We start from the raw sequence: 17,088 nt of genomic DNA, 5'->3' as shown, positions 1-17,088 counted from the left end.
CCACCAGCTTCCCTTCTTCCCATACTGCATCCTGTCTTTATGTCTTCTTCAGTTAAATGTGCCCAGCTGTGCATATGATGCAAATGGTGTGAGTGCGCACCTTGTTTGTAATTTAAAAAAGCAGATCTATCAAAATCTGATCTTCACAAAAGATATATGAGGAAGTGAATCATGACATGAGCAAATGAGGTTCCTGAGGACTTCAGAAAAGGAGCTGTTGATGCTGCAAAACCATCTCTCAAGAGTTTGGACTCCACCAACCCACAATGAGACACACCGTGTACTAATGGAGGAAATACAGGCCCACTGTTAACTTTTCCAGGAGTAGCTGACTAACAAAGATCACTAAAAGAGCAAATTCTTTGAGCTCAGTGTTACACTAAGCACCTCTCTGCTCCTGCACCAGTCCGAGTATCAACTTGTTTGTTCATTATTTATTAATTATTATTTCCAGTGTTTCCCCTCAGGTACTGTAGATGACTGGCACAGATTATTTTAATGCTTAAAGACAAATTAAAATAAATAACAGTACTTCAATATCTAGTTTAATTTTCTAATTTTATTTACCCTTAACCAAAAAGGTAGCAGTAACTTTAAGAAATGTGCACAAACAAATCACTTACTCAAATACACAGTCAGCATCAGGAAGGCGCAGGATAACATGCACACTGGCAGGCTGCAAGAGGTTGGATTTACAGTAGGGTGCAGGGAGAAAAGCCACTGCTCTCCAAACAGAACACTGCCCCCATCTGCAGCTCACTAAAGATCACATGGAGAAACCAGAAGGCCATTTTAGCGATATTTTACAGAGATCCGAGCAAAGTAGATCTTTTGGTTGAAATAAGAAGAAATGCTTCACTTCAGCATAAGAACCTCATCCTATCTGATGATCTAATCATGGTTGTGTGAGTGTTGTGGTTTGAGCCTGTTCTACTGCATCCAGGCTAGGATTGTTTGTAATGAATTTTAAATGTGAAATGCCTCAAGGAAAATGTCAGGACATCTGTCTATGAACTGAATCTTAAGAGAAAAAGTGGGTCGTGCAGCAAAACAATGATGCAAAGCACGCAAGCTGTGCTGCCACTGGTCAAAGAAGAATGAAGCTCGAGTTTTGGAAAGGCCAATCCAAGTCCTGACCTCGATACAAGAGAAATGTTGAGGAAGTACAACATACAGTCAACTCACCAGCATCCCAGAGTTTAAACCATACTGTAAAGAGGAATGGTCTAAAATGCCACCATGCCATTAGATAGTCAATGTTATTTACTTCATCTGTCAGTTTTAATATTGTGGATGATCAGTAACAAAGATGCTTCCACTGCATCTTCTCTAAGAATTACGGATCACTTTCAACGTTTACATTTCCATTCTAACCCCAAATTATAGCAGATGTACAGTACTGTGCAGAAGCCTTGACCCACCCCTCATTTCTTTATATTTTGCTAGCAGAATGGGAAATAGGAGCTGCAACTCATTGAAATATGTGCAAACATACATAGAAGCATCTGCTTATGTTGCAGTACTTGTTTGCTGACCTCAGTGTCTCTTAGTGTTAGCGTGTTTCCCCTAACGTTTTATTTCAGTTTATCCATTTCTCCAGTTCTAGGTTTTGGAAGTTATAGCTTTCAGTTTATTATGTGTTTCACCCTTTTGGAATTCCTGCCTCTTGGTTTTCACCATCCTGACAATAAACGGCTCTCCTTTTATTCACCTTAGCCTGCCTCTGCGCGTGTGTATTTGGGTCCTCAACATAACATTCAGTTTGCACGTCCTGCAATTCATGACACTGATCATCTTGAAAGTCAATATTTGGTATGACCACCTTTATTCTTCAACACAATCTGAACTGTCTTGTGCAAATTTTGTTGTAATTTCTTTTCTTCTATATGTTGTCAAGTTAACACAGAGTTCAGAAATAAATATTCATATGTGAATGTGCTTGAAATGCAGCATTAGAAGAGAAGAGAAGAGAAGAGAAGAGAAGAGAAGAGAAGAGAAGAGTTGAGTTACCGCCTAGCCGTCATACACCACCAGTGCGCCAGATTATAAGAGGAGGGCTATCGTTACCAGACGTGACTGCTGATTACACTTAACTATTGGGATTGCTGGTAGGTCAAGTCAGCAGAGGATAGCAGGGTTGGTGTCTAGATCAATAGGCAGTAGAGCTAGGCGAACCTCCTCAACCAGCTTCAGCAGTTTCTGTAAATATCTAATAGGGTAAGACCCACAGATCAGAAAATCTAACCCGTTAGACTCCTGTGCAGGGGTATGACTGGGATCTGACACTGATTAAGCTGCTCAAATTTAGAAGAAAGTGTTTACCTTTTGGTGGGAAAAAGTCTCATTTCAGGCTCAGAATCATTCACTTTAACAAACTAATGACTGATGATGTCTTCGTAGTTTTCATTTGACTTATCCTAAGTTCTGAATTCTTACCTTCTTACTTTCCTACCACTTTAGACTAAAAATCCAAGTATGTCAGGCTTCATTTATCTAACTGCAAAATTAAGATGAATATAAACCACAAACCAGGCTAAACATCTTTGTGGAAATGGCTGTCAATCATTCTTTCAGGTCTGAGCAAAGTCTCTGCCAATCTTCACTCCCTACAGTGCAATTCCCACAGCTGTCAAAACAAACCCCAGTGAGACAATCCTTGAGTAAGAATGACTGTCGGTGTGTTGATAAAAGCTATTTCAACACATAGCTGTGAAGCAAACTGAATGTATGACCTTCAGCTTGCAGGATGGTAACTGAATCCACTGTACCATCCTGCCAACAGTCAGGCAAACTGAAGAGGAAACACTTCCAGAACAAACAACCACTCAGCTCTCCTCTCATCAGTTAGGCAGTGGCTCTCAGGTAATTGTTTTTGAGAGGGTCGCTTATGAGTTCATATAAGTCACTGCAGTAACTGCAGTTTGTCTCGAATACATTAGTAAGACTGAGGTAGTAAGGACTGATCAAGAATAAAAAATAAATAAATTTATGCAGACACAAAATTCCAATCTGCTGTAAAAGGTTTGTCTCCATTCTTTGCAGCAGTAAGTTGTTGTTCTCATCCCATCCCGTGCAATCTTGGTTTGGGTCAAGAAGCAGAGAAACAGCTTGTGACAGGATTTCTAGCTTATTGTAGGCAGGAGGAAACAGATGAGAGAGAAAACACAGCCTGCAGAATTCCAACAGCTTCATCATACACCTATTTCTTCATAAGAACATCGGTATCTTCCCATGCATCGCAAACTAATCTGCTTAAAGTAATATTGAGATTAGGGTTAAGGATTAGGGTTAAGGTTGAGATAAGGTTTGCATGGTTTGAGTTAATGTGATTTCCCAAATATTTTATTTGACATGGATTAATGTAAAGGTTGGTTGGTTTACTATGTTGTAATTGACAGACATTGACTTTGTATCTAGTTACTTCTAATAGACCTTAGGCTTTAACTTGCCCAGCAAAAAAAAAGGCTGGATATCCTTTAAGAGATTAAACTCTTACATGCAGTACAGGACAGGGTATTTTGGCAGAATTATAGTTACATCTCAGCCATGCCACATGTTTTATTCATATTCAATATATATTTTAGTACACATCTTCTATGGTCACCTCAGGTCATACGAATATTGTCTGGATCTGGTAAGCTGTCCTATCTCGTCTTTACAAACCAATGCAGGCTCCTTCAGTGCTCCTTCTGAGCAAGAGAATCAGAAAAACTGCTTACTGCAAGTATAAATGTTAGATGTGAGCTTCAAGCAGTGCTTGCGTAAGAGAGCGGTTACAGAATCGGTTCCACGTTTCAGATCATGCTGAATAAAACAAAGCTGGGGAGCTGATGAGTAGTGATGACAAAGAGATGAAATTTCAGGAAAGATGTATTTTTAAGAATAAAAATTAGAATTAGCAGTAAGATAAAGCATTTCCTGTCCAGAAAAAAAAAAAAGCTTTAGGCCAAAAACAGGAGATACTTAAGAGCTGAAGTAGTCAAAGTAAGACTGTGGCATTCACAGGCCACATCATGAGTGCAAAGTGTTTTTAATTAGATGGGAAGATTTTTGTTCATTTTGTGAGGATAAAGGTGCCCTACTTTTACTTTTGCCACAATTCCAAAGTGTTTTCATGCCACATTACTTTTTCCTTTTCCTGTTTAAGGAATGTAATCATATAGAACTCCTACCACAGAAAATCTGTCCCAGACTTCATGTGACTGTTGAGTTGGAGGAAATGTCCACTGGCTTAAAACTATCAAAAGGTGAAACTTTGTGCATGACATGGGTTTGTATGACGTGGTCCAGTGTGTGTTTTTGTAGGCGTACAGACGATTGTATTTGTCAGTATTTGAAACTCTCACTGAAGCATGAACTGCATATGAACTCCAGACAGTACTGGGGGGAAAAAGGTTCCCAAATATTGCCCTTTCTCACATGTAGCATACAGCAAGAGATAGTCCACTTCAGACACATTCTCAATGATGGAAATACATTTAGTTTAGGCGGAGGTGTTGCCTGGATAGAGCATGCAGGAGGCTGTGAATTCACTGGACTATTACTTGCTCTATTCTTAAATGGACAACATATTTTGCACAAGAAAGTTAAAAGAGTGTTAAACCCTGTGATGGACCTCAAATACAGGGACATCGATGACTATGTTTTGAAGAGAAGCAAAAAGGACTTTGGGGGAAAATCTAAATAGTTCAGTGAGAATTATTTTTTCCCCTGATTTCCAAGACGGGAGAACAAAGGTTCATGGATGTAGTGAAGGAGGACATGCAGAGGAAGATGATAGGGATAGGGTGAGATGGAAGCAGATGATTCACTGTGGCAATCCCTAATGGGAGCAGCCAAAGGAAGAAGTTATAATGTGATAGCATAGGGTTAGGATTAGGGTCTTCACCAATTTCAGTTCTGACATGCACCTGCTGCAGATCCTCAAAAGTTCAAGGCTACCTCTAGAAGCGGTATGTATGTGTCTTTGTGTGTGCGTTTTTGATGAGTCACCGCAGATAGAGCAGCCAGCAGCAGTAGAACTACTTTAGCAGATAACAGCATTTCTTTTCCAGAGGCCACCAGCTCTGCCAACAACCCTTCTGCTCCTTCAGTTCAACTTAATCCAGCATACCTGCGCTTCAGAGCAATGTATGTTCACAACCAAACGCAACAAGGTGTGTGCAGTAAGTGTTACAAATTATGATCTAAGGCCACTAAGAATAACTGAAAGTAGATCTCAATTCATATTGAATAAAAGTTTTTGAGTTGGCTACAAAAGCAGAGAAGGCACTGCATGGAGGTCTATGGGAAAACAACCCTTCAGCTCACTTGATCGCTTCCCTGATAGATTTTATAATGTCGTTCATTGGTTTAAGCTTTATTTAACACAGCATAATGTTCATTTTGTAAACTGTGGTCCCCGTTATTTATATATATATATATATATAAAAAGACAACAAAGCAAGGTACAGCTTAAGTCGTGGCTTTCTTGTGAATAACCAGTTGCTACAATATGAGTGTGCAGTGTCCTTCAGTTTCTCAGTCAGAATCACCCACCAAGATGTAGTGATGGCCAAAATGCTCAACCCAAGACTTAAAAAACAGGACTTCACAAAGCAGAGAGTGATGTCACAATGGCTAGGTTCCTCTTTTATATACAGTCTATGCATGAGGGGGCCATATGAGACTGTCACAAAGCTCACAGGAGCATAAGGATGCGCACCTCTTTTGCATGTCGTGTCTGTGAGCTATTACAGGAGTGAAGCAGAAACTGATTCCCAAAGAAAACAAAAAAAGACAAAAAAAAATATTTATAAGGCTCTATAGTTTTAAGCTGTGCCAAGAACCATATATTCCAATGGTAATATTTGTGTGTTAATCATGTATCAGTCTTCTAGGTGTTAGGTGTGCAGCTTACAAAAGGTAAATAAAGGAATTTCTCTCTTTCATTTTTTTTGGCACATTTACAAGGTAAAAGTAGCTTTCTCCTCCAGACACTCATGTTAGAAACCAGCCATCACTGTAGAGTCTATTTTAAAATTCCAGCTGGTGGATAATGAAAGACCTTACATGCTGGTCTGACTGACTGACTGAGCTGCTGTTAGAAACTAGAGTTTTACTATCCTGTCCTGCTCATGCTGCACTGCAGTTTGGACATGGCTCGCCTCACCTTTAATGTGCGACTATGGTACGCTCAACTCGCAACTTTGATGGCAAGAAGCACCAATCCAGCAGCCACAAAAACCTTAAGGGCTGATGAATAATTCACGCACAGCTCCTGAAACACTGAAACGCTTTCCCCTTCCCTGTGTAGTCTGAGAATCTCTCCAGCGACCCCAACAAACACACACGGACATACACGCACATACGCTGCTACAGCAACTTAAGTACACTCTTTCATGCATGTTGTCCCAGAAAATACACTCAGTGCGGTGTTAGCAGGAGGTTGCGAGGACTTTACAACCAAAGGCGCACTGAGTACAGCAGTGTGCTTCCAGAAAGCAACAGAGAGAATCTCTGACATACAGGCCTTCCCTAAGGTAACAATGGCTGTACTTTGATTTCAAAACACCACAGGGCAGTTTGAGACTGTCACAATTTCAGTGGAAGACACTTACAATTATAATATGCATTATGTCACACACAGCGCCTACCAACCTTCAGATGTTCATCTTGTGGGGACATGATGCAAGACTGTGGGTCATGCCTAACAGCAATATTCAACCACTAGTGGAGGATTTATTCTCAGCAGACTTTTAATGTATTTTCTTTAGGTCCATGATCTAATATCACAAGAACCACAGAAATTATGAAAACACAAATTCTTATGCAAAGACATACTGCCTTACAACCTCTGCATGCTGCATGTGACCAGTGAGGTGCATCTGTCCCAAGAAACTGGCTTTCACTTTGCCCAACAGGTTTCAAAAATGCTTTAATCAGTCAAAACAAGGATAAATAATCCCAGTGTTCCTGCATATGTAGCAGAAAAAGAAAAAAATTACATGCAGCATGCAGATTTGTCAGGGTTTAGTTCCTAATGTAACTGAGGCTGATCAAATATTTAGTCACACAGCCAGAGAGGCAGTTATGGAGCAGCTTGGTACTGACAAATCAAATGTTGCTAGCAGCCAGTTGTAATTTCCCACTGTGTTTTGAACTGTAGACACAGCGCACCATTACACAACCTGCGTATTAAATACATTTTGTCTGTTGCTGCTGTGTTAGCTGTGACAGCGCTGACTGCAGACTCCTCTGGGAAATCAGCCCACTTCCTGTTGTATGTATCAGCCACTGGAGGTGAAGGAATTAAGAAGTTTGTGTGTGTGTATGTACGCGCATGTCCACGTGTGTGTGTGCGCACACATTTAGGGTGGGTGGAAGCAGGAGGATATAGAGAGACTGCTCTACAGATATTTCGTCAAGCTGTATTTTCCAGCCTCTCTCGATGAGAAATGGGTCAAAGAAACAAGGAACCTGCCGCTGAGTTTTAATGTGGTAGAATTTAAGCTGCCGACAGCACAAAATGAAAAAACATAAACTCTAAGGTCAAGGTTTTGTTTAAATCTTTAACATGAACATATGTGCTCATGGATAAAACACTACTTATAACAAAGGTGAAGTCATCAATCATTATGTCCTACAAGACTGCATACCAATGTTACTGTCATAACAGCTGTCAGTGGCTTCACTGTCAAGACAAGAGATGCAAAACCACCATCATGTAGCAGCTTCTCAACAAAGTCCAGCAGGCACTGCGAGCATATCGAGTTTAATCTAAAATGACTTGCAAAAAAATTAAAGTCAGGTTATGTCTGTGTAGATTCTCAGTCATCCAGGTCATAGTAGTCTCTGGAGCTTGAAAAAGGCGACTGGACTTCTTTTTTGTTTCTTGAAGACGTTTCACCTCTCATCCGAAAGGCTTCTTCAGTTCTCAACCACACATGATCAATAGAGGGTCATAACCACCTCCAGGAGACTATGCCCACAGGGGTTTAAATACCTGGGTCTCTCCACCATTTGGTTGAGAACTGAAGAAGCCTTTCGGATGAGAGGTGAAACGTCTTCAAGAAACAAAAGAAGTCCAGTCGTCTTTTTCAAGCTCCAGAGAAAGTCAGGTTATGTGCAAATGAAGCAGCAGCACAAACACATTAAACATTTCGGTAGTTTTCAGGAGAGTAATATAAGCATACACATGTTTTGAGCATATAACAGTGTAACTACATTATATGACAATATACATGACCGGTGTTATCCACAGAAATATTGTATAAAAGATTGACATGGCCACCACGACAATGCCTACTGATTAGTGAAGTCCTTCTGTGAGGCCTCAAGCCGAGCTTTTGTGCCATCACCGTTTTGGTGTTTTGAAACTGGATATAACAAAGCATGGATTTGACTGTGAAACCGACGCCACCTGCTAACTGGCTAAGAATTTTTGTTTGAAAAGTTATCAATTGAGCACAACCTGGATAGTCCCCCCCTTTTCACATTAATAGTGACCAAAATATGAACTTCCAAATGACCTTAAACTTCAGCTCATCAGGCATCAGGAAAATTCTTACTGAGGTCACAGAGCAAGGGAGCCAGACAGCATTATCCTATAGACTTCTATACAACTGGATTTTTTTTTTTGTAACTGCAGATGTCACCTCCTGCTGACCACTGAACAAAAATGCAGGGCCTCTGTGTCACTTTTCAGACATGGAAACAGTGTCCATCTTTGATACAGTCTTTGTGGTAGAGAGGCAGGGGGCAGGCATGCAAGTGCACAAGCGTCATTATGTTTGTGCATGTGTGTGTGTGTATGCAAGCGAAAGGAGGTACAACCACTTAAAACCACTTAATAAATCATACTACATACTTTGTGAAAGTATACATAGAGCAATAATCAGCTGCATCTTCATGAAGTTCATCATCCTGTGGCCTCAATAAGCCACAATAAGCTACAGCATAGCAGCACCAGTTCTCCATCAGGTTCTGGTCAGAGTTGCCCTCCAATTCGCAGCAGATCTCTGGAGCTGAACAGGAAACAGGCTATTGGGATTGACTCACTTTTGAAGCCAGCCTCAAGTGGCCATTGAAGTAACTGCAGTTATTTGCAAGTGACGGTTTCATTTTTCAGCCTAAGACGTTGAGATGATTTACACCTGAACATTTTTCTTTTTTTTTTTTTTTTTGTCTAAAAGTCTGCATTATAGTTCACACTCTATATGTCTGATATTTTTTCCTTTCCAGGTAAAATGGTTAGTAAAGTGCCACCTTGTCTGTACTGGTTCTCAGTCATCCAGGTCATGGCAGTCTTAAGTTTTTTGAAGATGTCTTACTTCTTATCCAAGAGGCTTCTTCAGTTCTAAAACCGAAAGGTGGCGAATCCCAGGTATTTAAATCCTAGGAACCTAGAAGTAAAGATGTCTCTTGGTCTCTTGAATGAAAGGTGAAAGAAGTCCAGCTGCCTTCTTTTTCAAGCTGACAAAAGTGTCATCTTGTTTGTACAATGAGGCCATTAATTGGCTGTGTCTGCTTTTACATCCTATGTACAAGCAGTCTGTGTTTCATATTTTGCATGCAGTACAGTAAAGGGACTTTGAGCTTAACCTTTTTCAATGGCCCAGGAACTGAACCTAGAACCCCAGCAGTGACACTCAGGACCCTTACCTCATGTCTGTTTAAATACGTCTAACTCAAGGTGATATACAAACCACTCCCCACAAGTACTGAATTAGCAGTCACTGACTTCTACACATCACTTTTTAATGCATTTTATTTAATGAATTACCAGCAGGGGGTCACAGTAGACTCAAAATGGCAACTCCACCTCCACCTCCAGCTGAGCTTGTCCACTCTCACTTTATCTCCACTGGGAACATTTCACGAAGCATTAAAAAGTGAAAAGGTAGCTTCAATTATAAAAATTCTTTGCTGGGTAATGTGACATTTTCAGCAGCCTAACGGAATGAGAACCACTTCTAAGCCCCAATCATCCCAATCATAAACTACAACCACAGATTAAAAAAAAAAAAAAATCTAAATACTAGGGAATTTCAAAACGTCTTACTCTGTGGTTACAAATCCAGCCGCACAAACCGCACATACCTGATCTAATTACATGGTCCGTTGGTCAATCTTGGGCCAATCCTGTCGAGTCTGACCATGAAAAATCCACCAGCATCCTTAACACAGTAAGAGCAAGACAGTGAAACGCTGTGCATGGGACTGCGGCGGAACTTCTCCAAGGATGAGCCGGAGTCCAGAGCGCGCACAGCTGCCGGGGAAACTAAACACCACTGCCGTGGAACCAGCAGACTAGAGGTCAAATGTACGGCTGTGAAGACGGCCAGAAACGGAGGACACTGAAAAATGGAACATAGTCACGGCGCGGGAACCGGAGGAAAACAAACAGATAAGGACGAGGACAACTCCGGACGAGCGCTTTTTTACGCGCATGTAGTGTGCAAAAACGCTTTCGCCTCCACTCAGAGCCGTGTTATTCTCGGGACTCCAAGAGAGAAAACAACCGCCGGGAAGCTTGAAATCATAGAATTTCAAACGGACACATCCAACAAGTGCGGGACGCGAAGGAGAAATGACGCTGCTGGACGGACCGGGAAACGGTGGGAGGAGAGGAGCCGCCCCACATCACACAGACGTGATGTGGTAGGCCTAGATTTAAGGGGCATGCCAAATATATATATATATATATATATATATATATATATATATATATATATATATATATATATATATATATATATATATATATATATATATATATATATATATATATATATATATACATGAGCCAGGTATAAGAGAATATTTACAACTTGGGTTCCACTTAACTCGCTGCTGATAGAAATTAAGTGGGATCTCTCTGAACTAATCACGGACCATAAGCTATAGTATAAACTTAGTATGCACCACATTAAAAATATAAGTGCCACAGAGTGCAGTACTGTTAACAGCAGTAGAATTCAAAATGCTTATACAGTAGAATAAAGCAAGTTAAAAGAATTTTATGCAGTCATCGTTATAGTGATATTATCGGGAGATTTAACATAGCTATGACGACGCCTTCAGCCATACTGATTACGCATAAACTCCTATGGACTTAAGAATACAACCTAGATATTACCCTGATGGTTGGTTCAGAATGTTCCCATTAGAAAACGAAGGCTGGGTAATGCTACAGTAAACCCCCCCATACACAGACCATTGAGCCACAGTAATTGATTTGCCCTCAATCACTGTTCCTTTAATCTACTTACTGTTGCAGCCAAGTCAACGCAAATATTGACGAAGAGGGAAGGCCTGGCTGACTAAAAAGGGATGTGCAACGAAAGTGAGACACACAGATTTATGCATGTTAATCCAAGAAGACGAGGACAGCGGAAGCCAAGCAGTCGGCTTCAGGTTCACAAACTATGGAGGACAAAAACTGCCAAAATCATAAAAGAATAAATTGTTGGCATTAATGAAGTTATGAAATATAATTTGATTTTTCTTTGAACCTTTGTTTTAACTGCCCTATTTTTTTATCTTCTAATTTTATGTTCTCAAATTTGTTATCAATAAATTCATTCTTTAGATTCATTTATGTAATATTTGATTGTATTATTTTTAGCTGAGCTAAGTGATTTGATTCTAAGCAATCTCCTGAGTTTAGGCAGCTATTAATGCTGTGAGAGGTAAGTCAGGCAATTAGAGCAGCTGACTAGTAGCCCAAAGGTTAGTGGTTCCAGTTGCTGTTCAGATGCTGGCATCTCCTCTTTCTTAGGTCCCCATTTTGGTACATGAAGCCTGCAGAACATACAAAAACTTGACTGAACTCATCTTTAGAACACTAATTTGTTTCAGTCCTTATGCAACAGCTATAGGATGATTTCTACAGGCTGAAGAACAGCAGTCACTGCAGGACAGAAAGATCTGCACATTTATACTCTAAATGAGCAGCACAGGTTCATGCATTCACACATGGCTTCCCATGCTTAATGCAATCTTACTATAAGTGCACAAAAATATTAGAAAAGCAATTCAACACTGTAATGCACACCTAACTGAAAATTTAGTACGTCTAACCAGTGGCAGGCTTATTTCAGTGTCCTGCAGCCTCAGAGCATGGTTGCCTCTGAACATTAAAAAATAGAAAACATATTACATGTTTAAATTGAGACATTTTACAATTTAATGAAAAATATTTGCTCATTTTGAATTCAATGGCAGCAACACGCCTCAAAAAAGTTGGGACAGGGGCAACAAAGAGCTGGAAAAGTAAGTGATACTAAAAAAACAACAACAACAACAAAAAACTGCAACTAATGCATCTTTGCAACTAATAAGGTAAATTGGCAACAGGTCAGTAACATGACTGAGTATAAAAAGAGCATCTTAGCGAGGCTTTTCTCCTCAAGATATGCAGAGCTTTACCAAGCTGTAAAAATCTGTCTACAAATTGTGGAACAATTTCAAAATAATGTTCCTCAATATAAAATTGAGAAGACTTTGAACATCTCATCATCTACAGTACATAATATCATCAAAAGATCCTCTGGAGAAATCTCTGTGTGCAAGGGACAAGGCAGAGAATCAGTGTTAGATTCCTGTGAACTTTGGGCCCTCAGGCAGCACTGCATTAAAAACAGGCATAATTCTGTCATGGAAATCACTGCATGGGCTCAGGAACACTTCCAGAATTCACTGTTGCTGAACACAGTTCACTGGGCCAGCCAAAAGTTAAAGCTCTGTCATCCAAAGATATGTGAACATGGTCCAGAAACACTGCCGACCGAGACAAAGTGGAAAACTGTTCTGTGGTCAAATGAATCGAAACTCGAAATTCGTTTTTCTAAAACATGGTTGCCACATCCTCAGGAATAAAGAGTGGAGGGACCATCCAGCTTGTCATCAGCATTTAGTTCAAAAGCCTGGATGTCTGATGGTATGGACTTTGTAGCACAAGAGTCTGGGTGCTTAACTGGCCTGCATGCAGTCCAAACTTTTCACCAACTGAAAACATTTGGAGCATCATGAAACGAAAAATATGACAACACCTCTCTCAAAAATCCAACAACTGGTCTGCTACACAGTGGTAAACATGGCCCTGTCCAAACTTTTTTGAGACATGTTGCTGGCATCAAATTAAAAACAACCATTTATCAATTTAAACATCTGATTTTTTCTGTGTTCTATTGTGAATAAAAAATGGGTTTATGAGATTTCCAAATGGGGTGGTGGGGTGGTTAGCACTGTTACCTTGCAGCTAGAAGGTCTGGTTTCAAATCCACCTTGGCCCAGGCCCTTCTGTGAGGTGTTTTTCTCTGAGTATTCTGGTTTCCTTCAAAAGACATGCAGTTAATGGGGTTAGGTTAATTTGTGATTCTAAACTGCCCATAGGTGTAAATGTGAGCATGAATGGTTGTATGTCTCTCTGTGTTGGCCCTGCAACAGGCTGGTGACCTTTTGCCCTATGACAGCTGGGATAGGCTCCAGCCCTCCCACAACCCTGAACAGGATAAGCAGAAGAGAATGGAGGGAGGGAGATTTCCAAACATTCATACTCACATTCACACCTATGGTCAGTACTGAATTCAATTCAACTTTATTTATACAAAATCCCAACAGTTGCCTCAAGGCGCTTTATATTGTAAGGTAAAGACCCTACGATAATTACAGAAAAACACCAACAATCAATACAACCCCCTATGAGCAAGCACTTGGCAACAGTGGGAAGGGGGGGGGGGGGGGGGGGGGGGGGGGGGACCTTTTAACAAGCGGAAAAGTCCGGCAGAACCAGGTTCAAGGAGGGGTGGTCATCTGCTGCGACCAGTTGGGGGTGAGGGCAGAGAGACAGGACAAAAAACATGCAGTGGAAGAGAGCCAGAGATTATTAATAAGTAATGATTAAATGCAGAGTGGTATATAACCAGAGTAAAAAGAGGTGAGTGAAGAAGAAACACTCAGTGCATCATGGTACAGTAACCTCTCAGCAGCCTAGGCCTATTGCAGCATAACAGTGGGATGGTTCAGGGTCGCCTGATCCAGCCCTAATTATAAGCTTTATCAAAAAAGAAAGTTTAAAGCCTAATCTTAAAAATAGAGGGCGTCTGTCTCCCAAATCCAAACTGGGAGCTGGTTCCATGGAAGAGGGGCCTGAAAGCTAAAGGTTAATGCCAATAGAGCAAAGTGCTCTATCGGCGTAATATTGTACTATGAAGTCTTTAAGATAAGGTGGGGGCTGATTATTCAAGACCTTGTATGTGAGAAGAAGGATCTTAAATTAAATTCTGGATTTAACAGGGAGCCAATGAAGAGAAGCCAGTATGGGAGAAATATGCTCTCTCTTTCTAGTCCCTGTCAGTACTCTAGCTTCAGCATTTTAGATCAACTGAAGGCTTTCAGGAGCTTTTAGGACAGCCTGATAATAATGAATTACAATAATCCACCCTAGAAGTAATAAATGCATGAATTAGCTTTTCAGCATCACTCTGAGACAGGATATTTCTAATTTTAGCAATATTGGGCAAAAATGCAAGAAGGCAATTCTACATATTTGTTTAATATGTGCATTGCATTTAATCCTATGTTTGACCTTCACCAAGACCTGTGAAACTACATTTCGTTCACACTATGTCTCATAGTCTGAATGACAGTAAAGCTGAATCTGAGTCTGAGTGTGAGTTGAAGGACATATCCTGGTCAAAAATGACTCCAAGATTCCTCACAGTGTTACTGGAGGCCAAGGTAATGCCATCCAGGGTAAGTATCTAGTTAGAAACCATGTTTCTAAGATTTGTGGGGCCGGGTATAATGACTTCAGTTTAATCTGAATTTAGAAGCAGGAAATAAGAGGTCATCCAGGCCTTTATGTCTTTAAGACATTCCTGCAGTTGAACTAATTGGTGTGTCATCTAGTTTCATAGATAGATAAAGCTGGGTATCATCTGCATAGCAATGAAAATGTATGCAATGCTTTCTAATAATACTGCCTAAGGGAAGCATGTATAATGTGTAACTAGAATTGGTCCTAGCACAGAACCCTGTGGAACTCCATAATTTCCCTTAAGTTTGTGAAGAAGACTCCCCATTTACATGAACAAATTGGAGCCTATTAGGTAGATATGATTCAAACCACTGCAGTACCTTGTCAGAAAGCTCTGCAGTCCACTGTCGGAGGTCATAAGAAGATCATTTGTAAACTTCACTAATGCTGTTTCTGTACTGTGATGAATTCTGAAATATAACGGAAACTCTTTAAATAAACCGTTCCTCTGCAGATAATCAGTTAGCTGGCTTTTTAAGTAATGGTTTAATTACTGTCACCTTAAAGGTCTGTGGTACATAGCCAACTGATAAAGATAGATTAATCATATTTAAGATTGAAGATGGATGGATGGATGGATGGATGGATGGATACTGAGGCAAAGAAAGGTAAGAAACAAATGTGTTAATTGTTGGATTTTATGAAATAATTAATGCTGTACTTACTTTTAATGTTGGCAGTCATCCATACATGTTCTCCAAAAGCTGATATGTGGGGACAGGATTGGGATAGGCACACCAGAAATTGACCCTAATTTCTTATTTAAATTTTAAAGAGTGCTTATTGTGTTGGGTGACTTTCTTTGAAATATCAGCTTCTTGTTATGATAGGTTTAAATAGGAGTAAATTATATATTATATTATATTATATTATATTATATTATATTATATTATATTATATTATATTATATTATATTATATTATATTATATTATATTATATTATATTATATTATATTATATTATATTATAAACTTGGGGGAAAAAGCTTTATCAACTACCAAAAAAAACAAGGATATGGGTTTAGACCTATAAAGGCACACCACATACAATTCTACGTAAAAACTATTTAAATCAAAGAGAAGAGAAGGAGAGAATCCATAGTGAGCCAGAGCTATTGCCAGTACTTTGAAGGTGTGTTTGATTTAACTGACAGTATTGACTCTGGGGGAGGTGCAGACACAAGATCTGAGCTTAACATTGCTGGATCAGTCAGCAGTGACCTTCCCTCATTACATCCAGGACGTTACTCTGTATTACATTTTAGCCAGAGGGGGGACTGGATCACAGAATAAGCAGAAGGGTCTGAGATCACAGAGTCCAGACAATGCAGGTAACACACAAATGCTCTGATAGATACAATAAAATGTTATGGGGAAAGGGGTGGGTGGGGGGTGGAGGGCTGTATAAATTGAGAAATGTGGTAGTTGACATGGTGATTAACTAACCCTAACTTGTAAAGCAGGCTAGCAGTTTGTGATGAGCATCACCTTTTTTAACCAATAATATAAATAAGAGTTATAGCTGATGAGCTAAACAATAGGTTGTTGCAGTCAATCAAGCAGTCAGCCAGACAAGCTATCCATCACAGTGAGGAGTTTGAGCCAGAGGTTTATAACTCAAGTCTGACCTACACTGTTTGATGGACTGATGGGTTACGGGAAGTGTATTGTGGCAACACCATGCAATGAATGGCGGGCACTAAAGCTGGGTACTAATGAGGCATTGCACTTGGTGTGTGATATTTAAAAAGAAAGTACAACCACAAAAAAATGTGGGATGAAATTTAACAGACTTGTTGCAACAGTGGCATCCTGTCACAGTACCACACTCAAATTCAGTGAACTCTCTAGAGCAAATGCTTGCAAAGGTAGCCTTCCTGGCCCGGTGCTTGATTTTATACACCTGTGGGAGATGAGAGGTGTGGCCTAATAGTGTTGTTCATAATACGTAAGCTTGCAAGTCAAAGTTTTCAATCTAAACTGACTTTTTAAGGAAGAGGTCACAAATTTCCCCATCCACCACTTAAATCTCTTTAATGTGCATTTGCACAGAGCCACCACAAAATAACATCCAGTTTCTTTTTATTGTTGAAGAGTTAACAAATTGATTTGTTAGCAAATCAATTTTGTGTAAATTAAAGTTTAATTACTTGGGAATAACATGTAGAATTAAAGGCAGGCCCTGCATACCATGATGAAAACATCATCCAACTGATTTGAGGCTTCTTTGCTGCCATTGGGATTGGAGCACTTTCATGAAAAGTGAATTCCCAAATTAATTTATGT

General features: G+C 39.9%; 1 protein-coding gene across 2 annotated transcripts in view; it reads right to left on the bottom strand.

The window, feature by feature from the left end:
- LOC115779449 (protein FAM163A-like) overlaps positions 1–10,519 on the bottom strand; it is a 28,108-nt gene extending 17,589 nt beyond the window's left edge. For both annotated transcript variants that reach the window (XM_030728125.1, XM_030728124.1), the window contains exon 1: positions 10,081–10,519. The gene's annotated coding sequence lies outside the window, so the exon portion shown is untranslated. The remainder of the gene's footprint in view (positions 1–10,080) is intronic.
- Positions 10,520–17,088: the final 6,569 nt, after the last annotated feature.

This window comes from Archocentrus centrarchus, chromosome 4 (assembly GCF_007364275.1).
Source record: "Archocentrus centrarchus isolate MPI-CPG fArcCen1 chromosome 4, fArcCen1, whole genome shotgun sequence".
Lineage (NCBI taxonomy): Eukaryota > Metazoa > Chordata > Actinopteri > Cichliformes > Cichlidae > Archocentrus > Archocentrus centrarchus.
The sequence above is the reverse complement of the archived record's forward strand: the minus strand, read 5'-3'. Positions and strand labels throughout refer to the sequence as shown.